Raw genomic sequence first — 8029 nt, 5'->3', positions numbered from 1 at the left:
GGTGACTGGGGTAATCGGGATGGGTGTGTCAGAGGCGGTGCGGTTGGCGCAGGATAGAGCAGGGTTTAGGGCTGTTGTGCATAGGGTCTCTATGAGTCAGAAATGACTCGATGGCACATAACAACAATAACAACTCAGCTCTGGAGGCTAAGAGTCCAAATCACTGTGTTAGTCTGGCTATGTGTCCTCCAAAGTTTCCAAGATATCTGTCCTTATCTTTCTTAGGTTTTGGTTATTGTTACTGTTGTTGTGAGCTGACCCTCCAGAGGCTGTTAATCCCACAGGAAGAGATTACCCATCCTTCTTCCCCAGAGCAGCTCATGGCCTCAAAGCACAAGCCTTTGGGATTGCACTGCAGCTTCCTGCCACTAGGCCACCAGAGCATCTGTTTACATGGCTATCTTTCCTCTTGTCTGAATCTCTTGTTCTCTTTTATTAAAACAATAATCATATTGAATATGTAGCCAACATACTTTGTTAACTTCCTGATGTTGTTGTCGCCGTTGTGTGCTGTGGTGTCAACTATGAATCATAGTGACCCTTTGTACAATAGCTCTGAACCACACTCTATCCTGAGGCAGTCTCAGGGTCTCCAATACACCTACCCCCATTACCTCAGTTACTGTGTCAATCCATCCCATCCGGGGTCTTCCTGTGCTATCCCTCCACACTTCCAGCCATGATGTCCTTCTTCAAGTACTGGTCCCTTCTGGCCATGTGTCCAAAGTATGTGAGACAGAGCATCAAAATCCTTCCCTCTGAGGAGAAACTTGGTTTCACTCTCTCTAAGACAGACATATTTGTTCTCCTGGTGATTCATGGTATATGCAATACTCAAACACCACAAGTCAAAGACATTCTTTTTCTGTTATCCTTAGTCATTATTCAGCTCTCTGATGCATTGTAAGTAATTGGGAAGACCATAGCCTGGATCAGGCACACCTTAGTCTCTAGATCAACATCATTGCCCTTTAGAATTTTGGAGAAGTCTTTGACAGCAGACTTCCCCAATACAATCATCATTTGATTTCCTGACTGCTGGTGCATTGTATTGATTGAAGAGACAAGCACGCTGAAATTGTTAACCTCAATCTCTTCTCCATCTGCTAATTGGCCCAGTGGTGAGAATCTTTTCTTGATGTTAAGCTTCAATCCACATTGAAGACGATAGTCCTTGACCTTTTGCAGCAAATGCTTCATGTCCACCTCAGTTTTGGCAAGCAAGTTTGTCTCACCTGCATGACACAGGTTGTTGATGAGTCTTCCTCTAATCCTGACGCCACATTCCACCTCATAAAATCCAGCCTCCTGAATGATCTGTTCAGCATACAGATTGAAAGGTGTGGAGACAGAACACATCCCTGACACACTCTCTTCCTATTTTGAACAATGCAATGTTTCCTTGTTGTTGTTAGGTGTCAAGTTGACTATGATTCCCAGTGGTACTATGAACAACAGATCTAACCCTCATCCTATTGAGTATCACCCTCACTATCTCTGATGTCCTCAAGCCCATCATCACAGTCATCTTGTTGAAAGTGTTCCTCTCTTTCTCTGACACTCCACCTCTCCCAGTATGATGCCTTTTTGTCAAGTGGGACTAGGAAAAAGACATCATACTCAAAATATATGATATAAAGTTACACCATCTTTGCCTCTAAGGAACACTCTAGCTACACTTTCTCCGAGATAGACTTGTTTGTTATTTTGGTATCCGAGTAATATTCAGTACTCTTCTTCAATTTCTCCGTTCAGATACATCATTTCTTCATTGGTCACCCTTATTCATTGTCAAACTTTCAGATGCATAGGAAGCAGTGGCAAGTATCATGGTTTGTGGCAGGTACACCTTATTCTTTAAAGTGACAACCTTGCTCTTCAGTACTTTGGAGAGGCCCTTAACAGCAAATTATCCCAATGAAACACATCTCTTTATTTCTTGATTGCTAGTACCTCAGTGGCAGGAAGCTGTGCTGCAGTCTTGAAGGTACATGGTTCGAGGCCACCAGCCGCTCCTTGGGAAAAGAATGCGCAATCTTCTTTCATGTGGTTACTGCCTCTGAAACCCCACCAGAGGGTCAGCTAAGAATCACTTCCAACTCTGTGGTACACAACAACAGTACCTTGGATGTTGATTGTGTATCCAAGTAAAATGAAATCCTTGACAACCTTAGTCCTTTCTCCACCTGTCATGATGTTACTCATTGTTCCAGGGGTGAGCATTCTCCATGGTTCTGCCAAGAGGCTAGCTATTCACATCAGAGAGGTTAGGAATACAAATACCACCTCTTTCTAGAGGGAACAAAGACAAAAACGTTTAAAAGCCTATAATTCACACAGTGGAATACTACACAGTATGAAGAAGGCAATGAGTAAGTCACCAACTTGAGAGGGACTGGAGAACATTATGCTGAGTGAACCAACTCTATCCCATAAGGACAAATAGAGTATAAGACCATTATTGTAGAAACAGATAACTAGTAAAACATGTATGAGGATCTAAGGGCAGAAAGGGGAGAGCAGAGAGATGAGGAAGGGTGGCAGGGGGCGGGTAATTACAATTTGATGGGTGGAGGGAGGGGTGGGTTAAGGAAATGGGAAAGATATAGTGTAAAAAAAAACAATGTATAGGAACTTTGTAAGTAAACCAGTATAAAAGAAAAGTAAATAAATAAAATAAAAGGGAAAATAAGTCTGTGATTCGGAACAAGGCTAGCAACAATCCCATTAAAGTTCAAAACAATTAAAGTGTTTGTTTCTATTCATAGAAAAGGAGTACTTAAAACAAGGTTAGAAGGTCTGTGATGCTCAGCTATAAATTACAGTGTGCAAAAGTGAGCCACTACAATGAAAGGATTTAAACTTGAAGCCTTGCTCAAAATTGTGCTTCAAGGCTGAGGATAAGGACTCCAGCCCAACTAAAAAAAAAAAAAGTCCTCCTTCCATTGTCACCTCTGCTTTTAAAGACACAACCAGTAACTTGTACACCAATGTTTATAACAGCGTTATTCACCATCACAAGAACATGAAAACAGCCAAAATGTCCACAATCTAATGGAATGACAAAATTATGGTACATTCACAGGGTGGAATACTATGCAGCACGCAGGAGCAATAATTCTATAAATTACTAGCTAACATGGGAGGGACTGTAGAGCATTATGCTGAGTGAACTCACACAGTCTCATAGAGATAAATACTCTATAAGACCATTATCATGGAACGTGTATGGGGATCCAAGGGAGGGGAGAGGAGTGAGGATGGGGTGGAGGTGTTAACTAGAGTGTTGCACAAATTGAAGGGTAAAGGAAATAGGAAAGATCTAGTGTGAAAAATAATATACACAAACTTTGTAAGTAATCGAGTATGAAATAAAAATGTTATTTTAAAAAATAAAATATTATTAATGTTAGGTTTCTAGTCTTTTCTTGCCTTTTGCAACTTCAAACAATCCCAAAACAGAGTACATTCCTATATTGCTGTACCTGGAATGAAAGGTTTCAAAATTCATAAGGGGCTGAAAGACTTACTGGGGGAATTAAAGGCAGGATATCCAGAAGCAAGAATTTCTATAACATGTAAGTAGGATTACATGATTGGTCAAAGGTACAGGCCATGCGACTTATTACCTGGCTATCCAAGACAGGACTAGCTTTTCCTTATGTTTTATTGACAAGGCAAAGACATTTGACTGTATGGATCATAACAAATTATGGATAAAGTTGATAATATGGAGCACATTGAGTCTGGGAATCCTAGACTCTTAATTGTGCTTATGTGAAACCTCTGTATAGACCAGAAGCAGTTGTCTGAAGAAGGGAATACTGTATGGTCTAAAATAAGGAAAAGTGTGCACCAGGATTATATCATTTCTCAATACCTGTTACATCTGGTGCTGAGCAAATCATCCAAGTAGGTACATTATATAAAGAATGTGACATTAGGTTTGGAGGAAAGGTCATCAATAACCTGCATTATGCTGATGACACAATCTGGCTTCCAAAAAGAAAGTGAAGAAGACATGAAGTACTTACTGAAGAAGATTAAAAAAAAAAGATTCCATTTGGTAGCTCCTTAAATGTGGTCACCAAGAAAATGTCTCTAGAGCACCCCTTAAAGTTTTCCTCCTGTCAAGTAAGAAAAGCAAATATAATCAGATGATTAAGATGACTGAGTCTACATACAATTTAGCAGATTTCAGAAACACATGCATGTGGTTTTAAAGATGGTCATCTCCAGGTGACGCTCTTGGTTATCACATTCCCTTTCAAGATGCCTGCTCTCTAGAAGGTCATATGGGAATCACACACAGGGCAACGGAAAGTTCTAAGAAGAGTTAAAGATTATGAAGTGGGAACACCTGGAGGTGCCTGGGCCACATTTAGGTGCTTGTTACATCTTCTGATGCCTGTATTAGAGGAATGTGGGCTTTCCTGGCCTGAACTATCTCAAGGGAAAACCACTTAATTCAGGAAATAATGTAGAGAAAGGAGACAGGAAAATAAGAAAGTCTGTCATTCAGACCAAACCAAGCAGTAATTCAGTTAAAGTTGAAAACAGTTCAATTTTCCCTTCTTATGAGCATTTCTGTGTTCAGTGGTAAGGAGTTGTGCAAGGCAACCCAAAGGTATGTGGTTTGAATCCTCCAGCTATTCCTCAGAAGAAGGGCAATCTTCTCCTGTGGGATTAACTGCCTCTGAAAATCCACTGTGGGTGGGGCAGGGGGGTGTCAGTGTTGCATCAGTTCCGACTCAGGTTCAACAAACATTCTTTGAAAAGGGAACTCTTAGGAAGCTCTGGTGAACTAGTGGCAAGAAGCTGCACTGCAATCCAAGAGGTACATGGTACAAATCCACTAGATGTTCTGCTGGAGAAGGAGGGGTAATCTCCTCCTGTACCAGTTAGATCTGATTTGATGGTACATACACAAAATATAATAAAATAAATTTTAAAAACAATTTTAGGAGAGGGAGCTCCGGTGGTCTAGTGGCAAGAAGCTGCACTGCAATCCCAAAGGCAATGTGAGATTCAAATCCACCAGCTGCTCCCACAGGAGGACGGATAATCTCTTCCCATGAGATTTAGCTGTGAGTTGGTTTCTACTCAGCATGTCCCACACAACAATATTCTTTGAAAAGGTTTTCTTTGATAGCAGACCAGAAGGTCTTATTATTATGTTAATAGAACTAAGGTCTTAATATTTATTATGTTAATAGTATGTTAACAGCAATAGATGGCAGTGTGGAGAGCAAACTACAACAACTAAAGATTTAAACTTAATTTAATTAATTTTGATAAATGTCAGTGGTTGTAGAGGGGCTTCAGGCCTTTTGTTCGTAGGGTGGCTATGAGTCTATGTATAACTCAAGGCAACCAACAACAACAGTTTAATTAATAGTTTAGATAGAAAATAGCCATTTTCTTCAAAATTCTCTTTCTAGACTATAAAATTATTTTTTTTTAAAAAGTTAGATTTTTAATTGTTTTCTTACCTGTTGTGATCTCAACACTAATAAAACAAAAATCCTCATTATTATACCAATTTGGGAAGCAGGATTGGCATCCATTTCCTAAACAATATGCCTCCCGGAAACTCTACGAACCTTGATAGATGTTGATAAATTGTAGAGGGGCTTTGGACCTTTTCAACAACAACAACATTATACCAATAGGATACATCTTGATAAATGAAGAGAAGACTTTAACAATCAACACTCATGCAACAGCAGTCAGAAAATAAAAAAAAAATGTGTTGCATTCGGAAAATCTGCTGTTCAGGTCCTCTTCAAAGTACTAATGAACAAGTTTAAAATGCAGTTTAAAGACTAAGGTGCACCAGAGGCAAAGGACAGAATTTTCCATTGCTTCCTATGTATCTATCTGTGTCAGGCCCAGACCAAGATCAAAGGAGGAGAATGAAAGATTCAAAGAATATCAACATGTCAACAAATGCAGTGAATGGCCTTGCCCACCTGGCTAAACCACCCTCTCTTCCCTTCCTAAAGACCCTTACTATAAAAATCTGCCCCGATCCACCTTAGGGTATGGATTTCCCCTGGACTCTCTCTCTCTCTCCAGAGCAAGGAATCCCACCCAGGAGCCCCTTAATAAAGCTTCTTAAGCATACTTTCTCTGGTCCCTTCCTTGAGTCCCTGGCCTTACATCCAGTGCAAAGACCTAACAATCTGCACGTTGGATAATGAATAAGGATGACCGAAGAAGAATCCATGTTTTAGAACTGTGGTGATAGGAAAGAGTATTGAATATTCATTCTATGGACTGCCAAAAGAATAAACAAGTCTGTCTTGGAGTAAGGGCAGCCCAGGTGCTCCTTAGAGGCAAGGATGATGAAACTTCATCTCACATATTTTGGGCATGTTGTCAGGAGGGGTTAGTTCTTGAAAAAAGGCATCATGCTGGGAAAGTCAAAGAGATGTATTGACACAGTGACTGTAACAAAGAGTGTGAGCACAACAGAGATGGTGAGGATTATAAATTGAAACAAAAGAGAATCAATTGGGCTGGCCTTCTGACTCTACCTGATTATGCCTATGTGTCCCAGGAAACAGTAAATGATCTGATTAATGTTTACATCTAAACACACTTTTTTTAAAAAAAATTACTATGCTTACCTTTTTGTTTTTAATAAAATTTTTATTTTATACTCATTTATGTAAAAAGTTTATATACATTGTTTTTCACACCAGGAGATAGTTGGCAGTCAAAACAGAGTATTGAATAGTTAAAAATAACCCCAGGCCTTTGAAACTGCTATGACTATCCACAAGAAATGAAAATAGAATGGATAAATAGTCTTGTCTTTCTTGGGTACCTATGCCAATTGAGCCTCAGGCCTCTTGCAACAAAAGTACATTTTAAATAAAAGTATATTTGCTATAGTCTTGGTTAGTGTTGCTTCAGGACTTCATAGTGAGTTTGGACCATTCTAGGATGGCACAGCAAAGGGTGGGTTTAGATCTGTTTTTCATAGGACCATTATGAGTGGTAATTGACTTGATGGTATCTAACAATGGAATGTCTAAGAGCTCCCTTAGCATTTCTTAAACTGGGGGAAAAAAAAAAGACAACCCTGAAAAAAAATATTCAAGCCTAGAGTTGCAATACTGAGAGATGCAATGGGCAAAATCTTGAATGATCCAGAAATCATCAAAAGAAGATGGAGGGAATACACAGAATCTCTGTATCAAGAAAAATTGGCCGACACTAAAACATTTCAGAAAGTGGCATATGAACAAGAGCCAATGGTGATAAGGGGGAAAGTCCTAGCAGCATTGAAGGTATTGGCAAAAAAGGCCCTATGGATCAATGGGATATCAATTTATGTTTCAACTAACTAATGAAGCCCTGGACATGCTCATCAGTCTGTGCCAGGAAATCTGGGAAGACAGCTACCTGGCCAAATGACTGGAAGCAATCCATTCCCAAGAAAAGTAATCTGACAGAAAGTGGAAATTATCATTAAATATCATTAATATCCCATACAAGCAAAATCTTGCTGAAGACCTTCCAAAAATGGCTGGAAAGTACATTGCCAGAAAACTGCCTGAAGTTCAAGCAGTGTTTAGATGAGGCCATTGCACAAGGAATATTATTGCTGGTGTCAGATGGATCTTAGCTGAAAGGAGAGACTATCAGGAGAATGTCCATTTGTATCATACTGACTATGCAAAGGCATGTGACACTGTAGATCATAACAAACTATGGCTAACATTGAGGACAATGACAATTCTAGACACTTAATTATGCTTATATGAAACCTAGACCTAGACCTAAACCAAGAAGCTATTCTTCAGACAAAGCAAGGAAACTCTGCAAGGTTTAACATCAAGAAAGGCATGGGTAGGCGTCGCAGCGCGAGGGCGTCGCAGCGCGAGGGCGAGGCCGCCAGACCGGGGAACGCCGGGGGAACGCACGCCACCGCCAGTCGGGGGAACGCTGCCGCCAGACCGGGAACGCCGCCGCCAGACCGGGGAACGCCGCTAGAGGGACCCGGAAGAGACCCGGGAAG

Source organism: Elephantulus edwardii, unplaced genomic scaffold (assembly GCF_000299155.1).
Source record: "Elephantulus edwardii isolate Elephantulus edwardi_28Jun2011 unplaced genomic scaffold, EleEdw1.0 scaffold00066, whole genome shotgun sequence".
In the NCBI taxonomy this organism is placed as follows: Eukaryota; Metazoa; Chordata; class Mammalia; order Macroscelidea; family Macroscelididae; genus Elephantulus; species Elephantulus edwardii.
Note: the sequence above shows the minus strand (reverse complement) of the source record.